Consider the following 14,305-nt stretch of genomic DNA (forward strand, 5'->3'; position numbering starts at 1 on the left):
ACCCTTTTCCTTTGGTAATGTAAAAAACGCAGGCTGGATAATCCCTAGAGTACATGTCCCTCTCCATCTTTTTGGTAGGGTATTATAAGCTTTTTTCCCACAGATCTAAAATATTCCATCTGGGGCTTTCCAGCTTAGTTTAACTGATTCGGGTTGTTGCCAATAGGTCCTTACACTTTTTACTTCTTCATATGGGTTGGCTCTATTTTTATTATACCAGCATAGTCCTGTAAAATTGTTCTTTATACAATTACCTTTACTTAACTTTCCCCAATACCCTTCTGGAGCTTTGGGCCACCAAGACTGTTTGCTTGCATTTGTAATCAGGATAGTCTTACAGGGGGTGTGCCCCACATATTGGGTAAAGTTAGTTCCCTGACATGTTATACATACCTCTCCTATTACCTCATGACTTAGAACCCACCCTTCAGGTCTATTGACTCCCCTTGATATTTCCGTTTGATTCCACTGTAACAACTGCTCTGGGCCCAATCCCTCCCCCCTCCATGGCCATTGTTCAGTCATTTGCATTCCTCCACAGATCCAACAGTGAGTTCAGTTCAGTTCAGTAGTGATTTCTTTTATTAATTCTACAAATAAATTTTTTCCCAAGGTGGGTAAGTCCCGTTAGCTGAGTTGTTGTTTTATTTTTTTCATACAACTTAATATTTCCCCCATGGTTTGTCTTTGTTCCTTTGAACACCTTAGTTATATTTTTATCAATTCTTCCTTGTAGTGATCTTGCACTCCTCCCTGATCTGAATATCCCCACATACCTTCTTTTGTGAAGCAGAGGTGTGTCTCTCCTACTGGACAACTTTGGTATACTGATGGAGCCCACCCTCCTTTTCCCAAATTGGTGGTTACCCAGTAACTTCTTCCCATAATAGTGCAAGTTTCTAACTTGTGTTTATTATAGCAGGCCGAATTGATATGTGTATGGAAGGCAAGGGTGGATACCGTGCGTCTGCCATACTTAATTGTCTGGTAACACTTGGAACAAGCATCAGCACTATTTCCTTTTATCATCATTAGCAATAGGATGACTGCCATGACCATTTTCATCCCTCTGCCTCCCTCAAGGCCTACGGGGTTGCTGCCAGTAGCTGAGGTTTGTTTAATCTTCTCGGCAGCAGGGAATATGTCCTGGGGTCTCCCACACTGTCTTTCTCTTTTGGTAGTGTTTCTTAATTTTGTCCCAGCTTTTAGCTTTAACATTCCAGTACAAGGTACAGCAGTAACAGCACAGTATACACAACCCTTCTGACACTTTCTTGTCAATACCTCTGCTCTGGCTCTCTTTTTTTTCCTTATTCCTCCCACCAGTTATGATCATCAATTTCGATTTCTCCTTGTGCTGATAGGGTATTAATACTTTAATAGTTTCCTTACATTCATTTCTTCTACACTGGACACATAATGCGAATGGGGGATACCCACCATAGGAATAACACCACAACAACTCAGTACAATATGGACACCTTTTCTTGATGAACAGGCTACACCCGGGTTTGGGGCAGGTGACTTTCAGTCCTGATTAGGAGACCTTTGAGACGAATTGATCCGGTATTGACATCAAGTCTTCCGAATTCGCACTTTGAGGTCTCCAGGCTCAGATGTCACTGTCCAACCTGCAGTAGGAGGGGTTACAGGACCCTTGCCTCTACTCACATGTGTCCATCCCTTTTCAGCTGTCCTCACAGCTGTTTCAGTCGTTAACAGAACTAAATACGGTCCTTCCCATTTTGGAGCTAGATTTTCTTCTTTCCATACTTTCATTAACACATGTTGTCCTGGCTTAATTTTATGTATGGCAAATCCTAGAGGGACAGTTTGAGCTAAAATCCCCTTCTCTCTTAATTCTTCCAAGTTTTTGCTGATTGTTATTATGTAATTCTGAAGAGAAGGGTCCTGAACTAAGGTCGGATCAAGGTGTACTCCTTTAGGGTAAGGCATACCATACAGCATTTCATATGGTGAAATCCCTGTTTTTGAATTTGGCATTGTTGGTATATTAGACAGGGCTAGTGGGAGGCACTTTGTCCATAGCATTTTAGTCTCAATCATTAATTTTGACAGCTGTTGTTTTAATGTTTGATTCATCCTTTCAACCCTCCCAGAACTCTGAGGGTGCCAAGGTGTATGATACTCCCAGCTGATGCCCAGCGCCGAGGTCAGTAACTTAAGCACCTTTGATGTAAAGTGCGTCCCCTGGTCTGAGTCTATTGCTCGAACCAGGCCATACCTTGGGATTATGTGTTCCAACAATATTTTGGCTACCACTTGTGATGTGGCCCTAGCTGCAGGGTATGCCTCTACCCAGTGGGTTAATTGGTCTACTCTCACTAGTAAGTATTTCCACCTTCCTATTTTTGGTAATTCTGTAAAATCTACTTGTATTCTTTCAAAGGGCCTGTAAGCAGTTTTCCATCCTCCTGACGGACCTTGTCGCATACCTTATTTATTAATTTTCTGACAAGTTAAACAACCCTGTACGCTCTGCTTTGCAATATCAAAAATGCCGATGCATCCAAAAAAATTTTAAAAATTGGTCTGCTAGCGCTCTGGTTCCCCAATGTGTTTGTTGGTGTAATTGTTCAATAATTTGTCTGGCCTGGGTCTTAGGTAAAATTTCCCTGCCATCTGGTAAAACCCATTTGTTCTCATGCTGTTCTGCCTGTAATTTTTTTATCGCTTCTTTTTCCTGAGGAGTAAATAGCTTCTGTAATTCCTGGTTGGGGCTGAGATCTTTAACTGTAGTACTTAATACAGAAACCGGTTTTTGCTCCAATGCTGCTTTTTTTGCTTCTTTGTCAGCCAGATTATTCCCCCTTGTATGGTAGCTTGTTCCTTTTTGGTGCCCTCTTATATGGACCACAGCAATTTCAGTGGGGCCCCTAAGAGCCTGTAGTATTCTAACAATTAATTCTTGATGTATCAACCCCCGTCCTTGAGTGTTAATTAACCCCCTTTCTTCCCAAATTTTACCAAATGTGTGGACTATGCCATAGGCATATTTAGAAATCATATATATCATCCCTTTTTTACCTTCTAAATAAGATAATGCCCTATAAAGAGCAAGTAGTTCACAAGCCTGAGCGGACCATGCTGCGTTTAAGGGTCCGGATTCTACTAATTTCAATTCTTCTCCTCCTACTATGGCATATCCTGATTTTCGTTTTCCTTCCACCACTCGAGAAGATCCATCTATAAACAATTTTACTCCATCCTTAAATTCAACTTCTCCCAAGTCGGGTCTAATTTTTGTTTGTAATTCTATAACATCCACACAATCATGTTCTAAATTTTCTCCTGGTTCCCCATATAGGAATTGTGCAGGACTTTGAGCAGTTGTTGTTTTTAGCTCCAAATCTGGGGAAGTGATTAGAATAGCTTCATATTTTAATATTGGGGCATCGGTTAACCATTTCTCAGCTTTTTAATTCAGAATTCCCCTTGCGTTATGAGGGGTGTGGACCACTAGGGGTGCCCCAAAAGTAATTTTTCGGACTTCTTCAATTAAAAGTGCTGTGGCCACTAGGGCCTGGAGGCATGTGGGCCAACCCCGACTGACAGGGTAGAGCAGTTTAGAATAATATCCCACTGGCTTTCGATTGCCTGCCCATTCCTGGATGAGTACCCCATATGCTGTTTGATCAGAGGTATTTACAAATAACTGAAATGGCCTCTCCAAGTCTGGGAGACTGAGTACAGGGGCTTGAATTAAAGCATGTTTGACCTTTTCAAAACTTTTATCATCCTCTTCTGTCCATTTTAGGCGATTAGTGGTAAGTTTTTCATATAGAAATTTTACTTTCTCACTAAATCCCTCTATCCATTGGCGACAATATCCCAGCAATCCCAAAATTTTCCTCACTTCTTTTTTGGTTTTTGGAGGTCCCAGACTTAATATTCCAGAGATTCTATTAGGATCCAATTTCTTTTTCCCTTTACTTAGCCAATGTCCCAAATATTTTACTTCTGGTTCTGTGAATTGTAATTTGGCTTTGGATGCCTTCAATCCCTGTTGTCCCAAAAAGTTTAAAAGTTTTATAGTCCCATTTCTAGTAGATTTCTCATCCTTTCCTGCTATTAATAGATCATCTACATATTGTAACAATTTCACCCCATCTGGTGACTCAAAAGACTGCATGAATTCTTCTAGGGCTTGTCCAAAGAGATTAGGGAATTCTGTAAAGCCCTGAGGCAATACTGTCCAAAGCAGTTGTTGTTTCCTGCCCTTATCAGGATCTTCCCATTCAAAGGCAAAGTAATCTCTACTACTTTCTTCTAAAGGGCATGCCCAGAAGGCATCTTTTAGATCTATTACACTATACCAAGTGTAGTCAGGGGACAACTGGCTTAAGAGTGTGTAAGGGTTTGCTACTACGGGAAATTTGGTAACAGTTTGCTGATTTATAGCTCTCAAATCCTGTACCAATCTGTAATTCCCGTCTGTCTTTTTGACAGGCAGAATAGGAGTATTATGTGGGGACATACATGGTTCCAAAGCCCCCTGTTGCACAAGGTTTTCTATGAGAGGCTTAAGGCCCCATCTCCCTTCCAGAGATATTGGATATTGACGAACTCGGATAGGCAAATTGGGATCAGTGATTTTCACTTTGATAGGTTTCATTTTTAACTTCCCCATTTCTCCAGAGGTGTACCACACCTCAGGACATATTTGCTCCTCGTCCTTTTGAGTTAAAGCAAAAATTTTAAGCTGACCTTAGGATACTTCAATTTTCAAATCCAATGCTATTATTAAATCCCTCCCCAATAAATTGTTTTCTGCCTCTGGCAGTAACAGCAGATCTTTTAATTCACTTTTGGTTTGGGTCTCAATTTGCACATTTTTAATAATAGGGACCCGAAATGGTTCACCTTTTGCTCCAACCACGAGTGCTGTTTCTCTACTAGGTTTACACCCTTTTGGTAGGTGTTTAATTGTGGATTTTTCGGCTCCTGTATCTACTAAAAATTCCACCTCCTCCCCCTGGGGACCAATCTTTAAATTTATCAAGGGCTCTTTGGATGGTATGGTCCCTAATACATACAGCCCCTGACACCCCTATTCATCTTCCTGGAACATTTTTTCATCCCGTATCCGTTCTTTACAATTTTTCTTTATATGACCTTTCTTGTTACAGTAAAAGCAGGTTCACCTTGGTGAATTATTTCCTGCTTCATTTCCTTGTTTTGGTGGGGGTTTTCGTGGTTTCCCTCCCCCTTTCTGCTGGGTTTCTTTCTGTGTTTCACGAACTGCAGCTATAAAGATTTTTGCTTTTGCTTTCTGCTTCTCTTCATCCCTCCTTACATAAACTTTTTGTGCTTCTCTTAGCAATTCCTGTAACCCCCGATCTTGCCAATCATCTAACTTGTCTAATTTCTTTCTAATATCTCCCCATGATGGAGCAACAAATTGGGTTTTGAGGAGTGCCTGACCCACTTGTGTATCAGGGTCTATCCCGGAGTACATTTGGAGATCTTTCCTCAGCCGCTCCAACCAGTCAGTCGGGGATTCATCCTTTTTTTGTTGTTCACTAAAGGCTTTATTAATATTTTGTCCTTTAGGAACTGATTCTCAGATACCTTTAACGAGTATCCATCTTAAGTCCATCATATTCTGGCAATGGACATCATTCTGATTATCCCAGTGTTATAGGTTGACTTATGTCAGGAAAATTAATCCACAAACACCAGAGGTTTATGTCCAAAAAGGAGACAGAGGAGTCCTTTTTGCTTTATTCGAATAAAGGGAGAGGCCATGGGACATTCCCCTGGGATCTCTCAAATTTTCGGAGGACGCAGCCTCCTTTTTATCCTATTTTCCCGGCCGCATTTCCCTCTCTCTTTCCCCATTGGCTTAGGTACTTGAGAGGCACAGACTTCCCGGAACGCCTGATACCTGAAATTCCCCTCTAATGTATAACCCTCCCTTTTAATTTTTAATTCTTATAGAATTCATAGTTTTCCCCCCGTTGCTTCTTTCATCTTTCGATATCCAATTTCATTTATCAGCAGCCCTACAGTTTGTTTGTAAAGGCAAATATCTCTTTCCATTCATCAATCAGTGGAATCCATCCCATTGTTTCTTTTATCTCTCAGTGCTAGCCTTATCTACAGGCTGATCCACAACTCATTTGTAAAGACAAATTCAACATTCCTCTCAATCCCTCCTCTTTTATTTTTAATAATTGTCTTTACAAACTTTAGCTATCATTTACTTAATATTTTGTTCCTGAGTCTTTTTTTTTTTTTTGGTTTTGTAATTATTTGGAGTGACATCAATTTCTATCCTTTTGTAATCATTTCTGGATCAGTAGGCGTGGCTGTTACCTGCATCCCTTTGAGCACATGTTGAATAAGTTGTACTAAGCAAGGGATCTTGCATGGTAAAAAGATTAGAGTTGCTACAGCACATAAGAGGAAAAAAAAGCAATTGTTTAACCTATAGTCCACCAGGTAGCCAAGAAAACATGTCCCATTCCCATAAAGGTTTTTGCTACTTTTTCTCCTAAGATAAAAACAATTATTTTCCCATTCTTGGCTCCAACCTAACTGATAATATAAAGGTAACATTATTAAGAGAAACATTCTGATTGTGTAATCTAATTTCCTGACTTAATTTTTACTTTCACGTTGTCTTTCACAGCACTTGTGGCGAGTGAAGGCACAGAAACAGCTTAACATAAAGAAAACAATGACAGCAAGGGTTGGCCCCCAGTGACTGGAGATCTGAGAGGAGGGATGCCCACACAAACTATTTCAGCAGGCACTCTGTGGGTGGGCACACGAGGCTTCCCCCGATGTCGACGCACTGGCTGCTGCTCCAGTCCACTCCTGCGGAGTGTCAGTCGCGGCTTCCCGTCCTTCTCCTCCAGCTGAGATGTCCAAACCTCTGGGGCTGCAGAGACCTTGGCCCGAGTGTGATGGGTCCACCCGTGTTCAGCTGTCTTGACGGCTGTTTCTGTGGTCAGCAACACCTGGAAAGGTCCACGCCACTTGGCCACCAGTGGTGCTTCTTTCCACTCCTTAACTAGGACCCAGTCTCCCGGTTGGATGTTGTGAACAGCAAAGTCCAAAGGCAGGGTCTGTGCCAGCTGAGCTTCCTGTAGAAGAGATTTCACAAGAGACAGTATCCGAGCCACATATTGTTTCAAATACACATCACTTATCTCTATTCCCGCACTCGGCTGAGAATTACAAGGGTAAGGAATTCCAAACATCAATTCAAAGGGAGATAATTTAATATCTCCCCTGGGTCTGGCTCTTATCCTTGCTAAAGCCAGGGGCAGGAGCCGTACCCATGGCATTTTAGTTTCTATCACCAGCTTCAGGAGATGTTTCTTTATTTTTCCATTCATCCTCTCAACCTGGCCCGAACTCTGTGGGTGCCAGGGGGTATGGAGGTTCCACCGTATTCCTAAAGCAGTCATAACTCCTTGAAGAATTTTTCCTGTAAAATGAGTTTCCCTATCTGAATCTATCGCTTCCACCATCCCATATCTTGGAATTTTTTGTTCCAAAAATATTTTAACAACTGATCCTGTAGTTGCTGACACAGTTGGAAATGCTTCTGGCTACCCGGTTAATTGACATACTATTACCAGAAGATATTTAAATCTTGCCACTCGAGGCATTTCAGTAAAATCCACCTGGCATCTCTGGAAGGGACTTACTGCCCAACGCCTCCCTCCCCTGGCCAGTTTCTTTGTAACTTTGTTGTTGGTTTTAGCACAAGTCAAACAGCCTTCAGTGGCTCGCTTTGCCAGGCTAAAGAGACCAACAGCAGTGTTTATTTTGAGGAAGGCTTCTGCCAGTCCTCGGGAGCCCCAATGACTCCCTTCATGAAGCTGTTTTAACAATTGTAAGGCTAGAGCTTTTGGTATCCACTGCTTACCATCCCTTGTAAACCAATTATTTTCTCTTTCCTCTGCCCCACTCTTTTTAATTATTTCAAGTTCTTCTGGTGGAAAAGAGAGTTTTTCTGGCAGCGGTGCAGTTACTGGGAGCATAGGCAGGATCTTAGAGACTTCTGGCAACAATGCAGCTTTCCGAGCTTCTTCATCAGCTAGTCGGTTTCCTATTGCCTCCTCCGACATCCCGCCTGATGCCCCTTAATGTGGATTATCGCCACCTTTTTTTGGTAAATTCACTGCCTCTAATAGGGGAGAGATTAAGTTCTCGTGAGCTAATGTCGTTCCTTTGCAGCTTAATAAACCTCTTTCTTCCCATAGTTTTCCAAATGCATGTATTACCCCATATGCATATTTAGAATCAGTAAAGATATTTACTGTCTTGTCCTGGTATAATTTACAGGCTCTCACAAGCGCGTACAGCTCTGCTGTCTGAGCTGACCAGGTGTCTGGTAACCTCCCCCCTTCCTTTAATTGCTTCCCACTCACGATAGAGTATCCTGTAAATCGTTTCCCTTCTACCACCTTGGAGGACCCATCAATGAACACATTCTCTCCCTCAGGCCAGGGAATATCCCGTAGATCTTCCCTAACCCGTGTCTGGAGGTCTATAACCTGGATACAATCATGGATTTCTTCCTGGCCCCCCTTTTCTCCAGGGCCATTTAAATAAGAGGCTGGATTAAAAATTTCCCCACCTTTAAATTCTAAATCCTCCTGTTCCATTAAACAAGATTCATACTGTAATAATCGAGCACTCGTCATCCACTTAGAGGCTCTCTCAGTTAACAAAGCTTTAATCTGATGTGGGACTTTAACAATGAGATACCCTCCCCTTGTCAGCTTTCGGGCTTCAGCCACCATCAGAGCTGTGGCTGCACAGTTCTGCAGACAATGGGGCCAGCCTCTGGCCACCGGGTCTAACAATTTAGAAAAATAGGCAACAGGCCTCCGTGTTCCCCCATGCTCTTGCACCAAAATTCCTTTAGCATGACCCTGTTTGACATCCACATATAGCTGAAATTCTTTTTCTGCATCTGGAAGAGCCAAGACTGGGGCCTTAACCAATTTGTCTTTTAATTTCTTAAAGCTCTTCTCTCCTTCTGGTGTCCATACCACGACATTAGGACTGTTTTGAGTTAAAAAGTTATATAAAGGTCTGGCCACCACAGAAAAATCCTCGATCCATGCTCTACAGTACCCCACCAACCCTAAAAACCGCTGTAACTCCTTTTTAGTCTGGGGTAATGGTACCTGTAAAATCCCTTTTTTGCAAGAAAATTAAGCAGCTTTACAGTAGCCTCTTCAACCACCTTTTCCTGTTCCCCTGATAAGAGCAAATCATCTACATACTGCAACAACTTGACTCCTAAGGGTGGAGTAAACTCTCTTAATATTTTCTGCAAAGCTTGCCCAAACAGAATTGGTGACTCTGTATATCCTTGAGGGAGTACTGTCCATGGCAATTGTTGTTTTATCATTTTCGCTCCTTTCTCTTGTTCCCACTCAAAAGCAAAATACTGTTTACTATCTTCTGTGATTGGACACCCCCAGAAAGCATCCTTCAAATCCAGTACAGAATAATACTGATGTGAAGAAGGGATTTGATTCAGGATTGTGTATGGATCTGGAACTGTAGGATGCCTTGGTTTGACAATATTATTTATTATTTTTAAATCCTGCACCATTTTGTAGGTTTCATCTGGTTTCTTAACCGGCAGGATAGGAGTGTTATAGGGAGACATACACGGGTTTAAAAGACCTGCTTTTAGCAGGGACTCAATAACAGGCTGTAACCCCTTCTTTCCCTCCCTTGAAAGAGGGCATTGCTTTTTAGACACCACTTGTCCTGGTTGCTTCAAAGTAATTTGGAGAGGCTCTATGTCCAGTTTCCCATATTTCCCTGGAGCTGCCCATACTTCCGGATTTATTTTAGCATAAGCCTTTTCAGACATTTTACACAAAGATATCACAGTTTCGGACTCCGTGTCACTTCGTACAATACTAATTTGCATTCCCATTCTAGCCATTAAATCTCTTCCCAGTAAATTACAATCACAATTAGGAACAAACAAGAATTCATGCAGTTCAAATCTGTCCCCCACATCTATTAACAGCGGTTGAATAAAATGCACTCGCCCATCCTTCCCGCTTACTCCTTGAATAACCAAGGATCTTTTTGACAATTTCCCCCCCTTAGGTATAAAATTTAAGGTGGACCGAGACGCCCCCGTGTCTACTAAAAAACACACCTCCTCTCGATCCGGACCCACCTTAAAAGTTATCAAGGGCTCTTGAGTGGTGGGTCTTTGGTATAATAGGAGCCCCTGACACCCCTAACAATCCATTTATATTATTCTCTGGACTTCCTCCTCCTGAGGGTCCAGTTGTTTTTGCGGACACTCGTTTTTCCAATGCCCTTCTGCCCTGCAGACATCACACTGGTTCTTCCCCAGCCGCTGTTTGGGTCGGCTGTCCCCTGCCGAGGAGGGAATCCCTCTGCCCCTTCCTTGTGGCCGACCCCGTCCCCTCTGTCGCTGGGGACCCCTTGGACCCTGCGGTTTATTCCTCCGGGGTGCAAAAACTCTGCCATCATCCTTACTTTAGCTTTTGCCTTTTCCTCATCCCTTCTTACATATATCTGCTGTGTTTTTCTAACCAATTCCTCTAGAGGCTTATTTTGCCACTTTTCATCTTTCTGTACTCCTTTCCTTATATCAGGCCAGGCCTTAGTAACAAATTGCACCTTAAGCAATGTGTTGAAGGCTGGCCCTTCAGGATCCATCCCCCTGTGCTTCCTCAAGGCATCCCTAATCCTCTCCAACCAATGAGGGCTTTCCTGTTTCTCCTGTTCTAACGACAGAGCCTTAGCTCTGTTGTTCGTTCTGGGAGCCACTGACTTGATTGCCCTAATCAAATAAGCACGGTAATCACGGTGAGCCAGACTGGCCTGGTTATTTGGGTCCCACTGGGGGTCTGCCTGGGGGATGGCATCACCCACTGTAGGTGCATTGGGTCCAGCCCCCCCTGCTGCTTGTGGATGTTCATCCTCCCACAGCTGCCGAGCTTTTTGCAAAATCATTTGTTTCTCTGATGACTCAAACAAAATTCTCAAAAGAAAATCCCAATCCTTCCATGTATAATCCGCATTTCCCAAATATTCCTCTATCTTTTCCCCCACCCCTATGGGATCATCCAAATATGGGGGTAATTCTTTTTTCAACCTTCTTATATCCTGGGTAGTAAGTGGTACAATTACAAACCCAAATCCTCCCCCTTGACCCCCCAAAGGAACTTGACGGAGTGGCATCTGGTGTACCCCTGTCTCTTGGGGGGCTTCTGATGCCCTAAACTGAGTTCCTCTTCTAGTTCTGGGGGGTGATACAACATGCTGCTCCCCTCCCCCTACACCATTATCCTTCTCAGGTGGGGCTGTAGGAATAACATTTCCCTGATCCCCTTGCTCTGAAAGTTGAGGATACAGACGACCTGCAGCTGGCTCTGAGTCAGCTAGCAACACTGGAGGACAAGACGGGGAAAGGTGCTGAAAAACATTCCAATCCTCACCACTTTCCTCTAAATACCTTCACAAAATTCGACACAAATGAATTTTATCTGTTCCATAAGTAGCCATATAAGTCCCCTTGCCAACTTATACTCTGGCCACACAAAATAACAATATTTTACCATAATTTCCATAGTTACTTCTGGGTGAATATACAATCTCTCCCAAGACCTCAGCATTCACCCCAAGGGACTCTCCGGGGGTATTATGGGATCGTCATCCCATTTGTCGGGGCCCCTTCGCGGCTTCACCTTTCCAACCCTCTCTGGGTGCCCCGTTTTACCTGTGCTACCCTCCATGGGTGCCCTCTCAGGTTTACCTGTGCTACCCTCCATGGGTGCCCTCCCAGGTTTGCTCCCCGAAGATCCCATTTTACTCAGCGGTGAGATTTTCAGTAGTCCTTCCCTGCGGACTCTTCATGGATCCCCCTGGTCCGCCACTCGTCTGTCTCCTGGACAGTCTCGGGAACCCAATCAATCGCCCGGTGCTGGCCGGCACCAAGGGGAGCTGATCACCGAAACTGGGTGAGGCGCCTTCAGCTCCGCTCGCCGCCCGCCGCCCCGGACGGTGGAAAGATCCCGGACGAGCCCCCAAATTGTCAGGAAAATTAATCCACAAACACCAGAGGTTTATGTCCAAAAGGAGACAGAGGAGTCCTTTTTTGCTTTATTCGAATAAAGGGAGAGGCCATGGGACATTCCCCTGGGATCTCTCAAATTTTCGGAGGACGCAGCCTCCTTTTTATCCTATTTTCCCGGCCGCATTTCCCTCTCTCTTTCCCCATTGGCTTAGGTACTTGAGAGGCACAGACTTCCCGGAACGCCTGATACCTGAAATTCCCCTCTAATGTATAACCCTCCCTTTTAATTTTTAATTCTTATAGAATTCATAGTTTTCCCCCCGTTGCTTCTTTCATCTTTCGATATCCAATTTCATTTATCAGCAGCCCTACAGTTTGTTTGTAAAGGCAAATATCTCTTTCCATTCATCAATCAGTGGAATCCATCCCATTGTTTCTTTTATCTCTCAGTGCTAGCCTTATCTACAGGCTGATCCACAACTCATTTGTAAAGACAAATTCAACATTCCTCTCACTTAGGAAGAAGAAACTCACAAGAGATTCTTCCTAAGGGAATTTCCTCTGTGGGGGTTGGGATACCTGCAACAGCCAATTAGAGAAAGTTAGTTCACTCCATGAACACACATTTTGAGGAAGGTAATCCGGAACTGACTCTCTTGGTCTTTCCGGAGGCTGAGCAGGTAACATCAACCCGAGCTTCCCCCTCCCCCATGCGGGGGGGGGAGGCTCGGGAGGCCGCTTGGGCCCCGTTTGCCAACAAGGGGACCCGATGGCCGGGGGGAGAAAAAGTTGTGTGATAAGACCTTCACGGCTTCCTCCTCCACAGGCCTGCGGCTCTGGCGTGGGAGGGGAGGCCGACTCTTGCTGCTGCCGGCCGGGCCGGGCCTGCCCGGATGGCCATGAGCACTGTGGGGCTGCAGCCCAGCCCCAGAAAGGCTGATTAACACCTCAGCTGCCCTCCCCAGCACGGCCTGAGCCTGGCCCAACTCGTGTAGTTGTGTTAAACTTTAACTCTTTAGTGTTCAGATAAGATTTGCAAAGCCTCCAGCCTTTCTTTTGAATATGAAAGGGAATAAGAAGATTTCTGAACTCAGTGATGTAAGAGCTAAGTTTTTAAGATAGAAGGAGAATGAGAAGATGCTGAAATGGCTGAAAATCTTTTCGTGAAATTGTAGGAATGACCTGATGTACTGAATATTCCTATAAACCATGGAAAGAGACATGGGGGGATGGAAATGTTCCATTTAATAGATGATTTGACTAAAAAAGCACCTGTGTTGAGAATTTCTGCCCTGACAAAAAAGAAGTGGATTTTGGTTTTCTGAGATGAAGCCTGAGCAGAGAGAAAGGAGACAGAGAGAATCTTTGTGGTTGAACATTTCATTCTTAAAAGTAATACCCCATGGAGCAGACATGGCCCACATCTACAACTTTGGGACGGCTGTAGAGTTGGGAGGAGCGTCACGGTTGCAGGTTCCCGGGCGGATGCAAATCGTGAAAGATAAAACCACAAGAGAACTGTTTTTTTCCTTCTTGTGGGAAAAATCCCTACAACTTCAACAAGAAGAAGCTTCTCTCTCCAGAAGTGAACTGAGAAAGACTAAATTGGGCACTGACCGAAGTATTTGTTATATGTTTGTTTTGTTGTTATGAAGTTTGGGAGAGGGAGGGAAGGAGTGATCTAAAAAATCTTATTCTGAAATTTTTTTCCTCTCTTTTTGTTTGTGTAGTTAATAAATTTTCTTTTATACTCTCTCAAGTTTTAGGCCTGCCTTGCTCTTTTGCTCCTGGTTCTGTCTCACAACAGGAAAAATAAGTTTATTCAAATTGGCAACTCAAACTCAAGACATTAATTTGGTGCATTGGCCGGGAAAGTCAAAATTAAACCAAGACACCCAGTTAGGATTATTTAATGGCCATTTCTGGTCTCCCCTAGGTTCAATCTGATGCTCCCGGTCCCATACCCTCATTCCAGCCTGTCTGATCATTTCCCATTCTTCCGTGGTGAATAGGATACTTAATATAGATTGTAATTCCATCCAAGTATACATACTTGGTCCGAGGAATTGATCTAGTCTCTCTGATACCCCTATAGGATCTTTTAATAGTTTTCCCATTTCTTTTTTAAAGTTTCTCACTTCCCATGTGTTCAAGGGAACATTTACAAATCCAATTAAGCCAGCCTGTTGTCCTGCTAATGGAACTTCCCACAGGGGGTAAAGGCTAGCCTTTGTATTGTTA

This window comes from Sturnus vulgaris, chromosome W (genome assembly GCF_052056855.1).
Source record: "Sturnus vulgaris isolate bStuVul1 chromosome W, bStuVul1.hap1, whole genome shotgun sequence".
Classification (NCBI taxonomy): Eukaryota; Metazoa; Chordata; class Aves; order Passeriformes; family Sturnidae; genus Sturnus; species Sturnus vulgaris.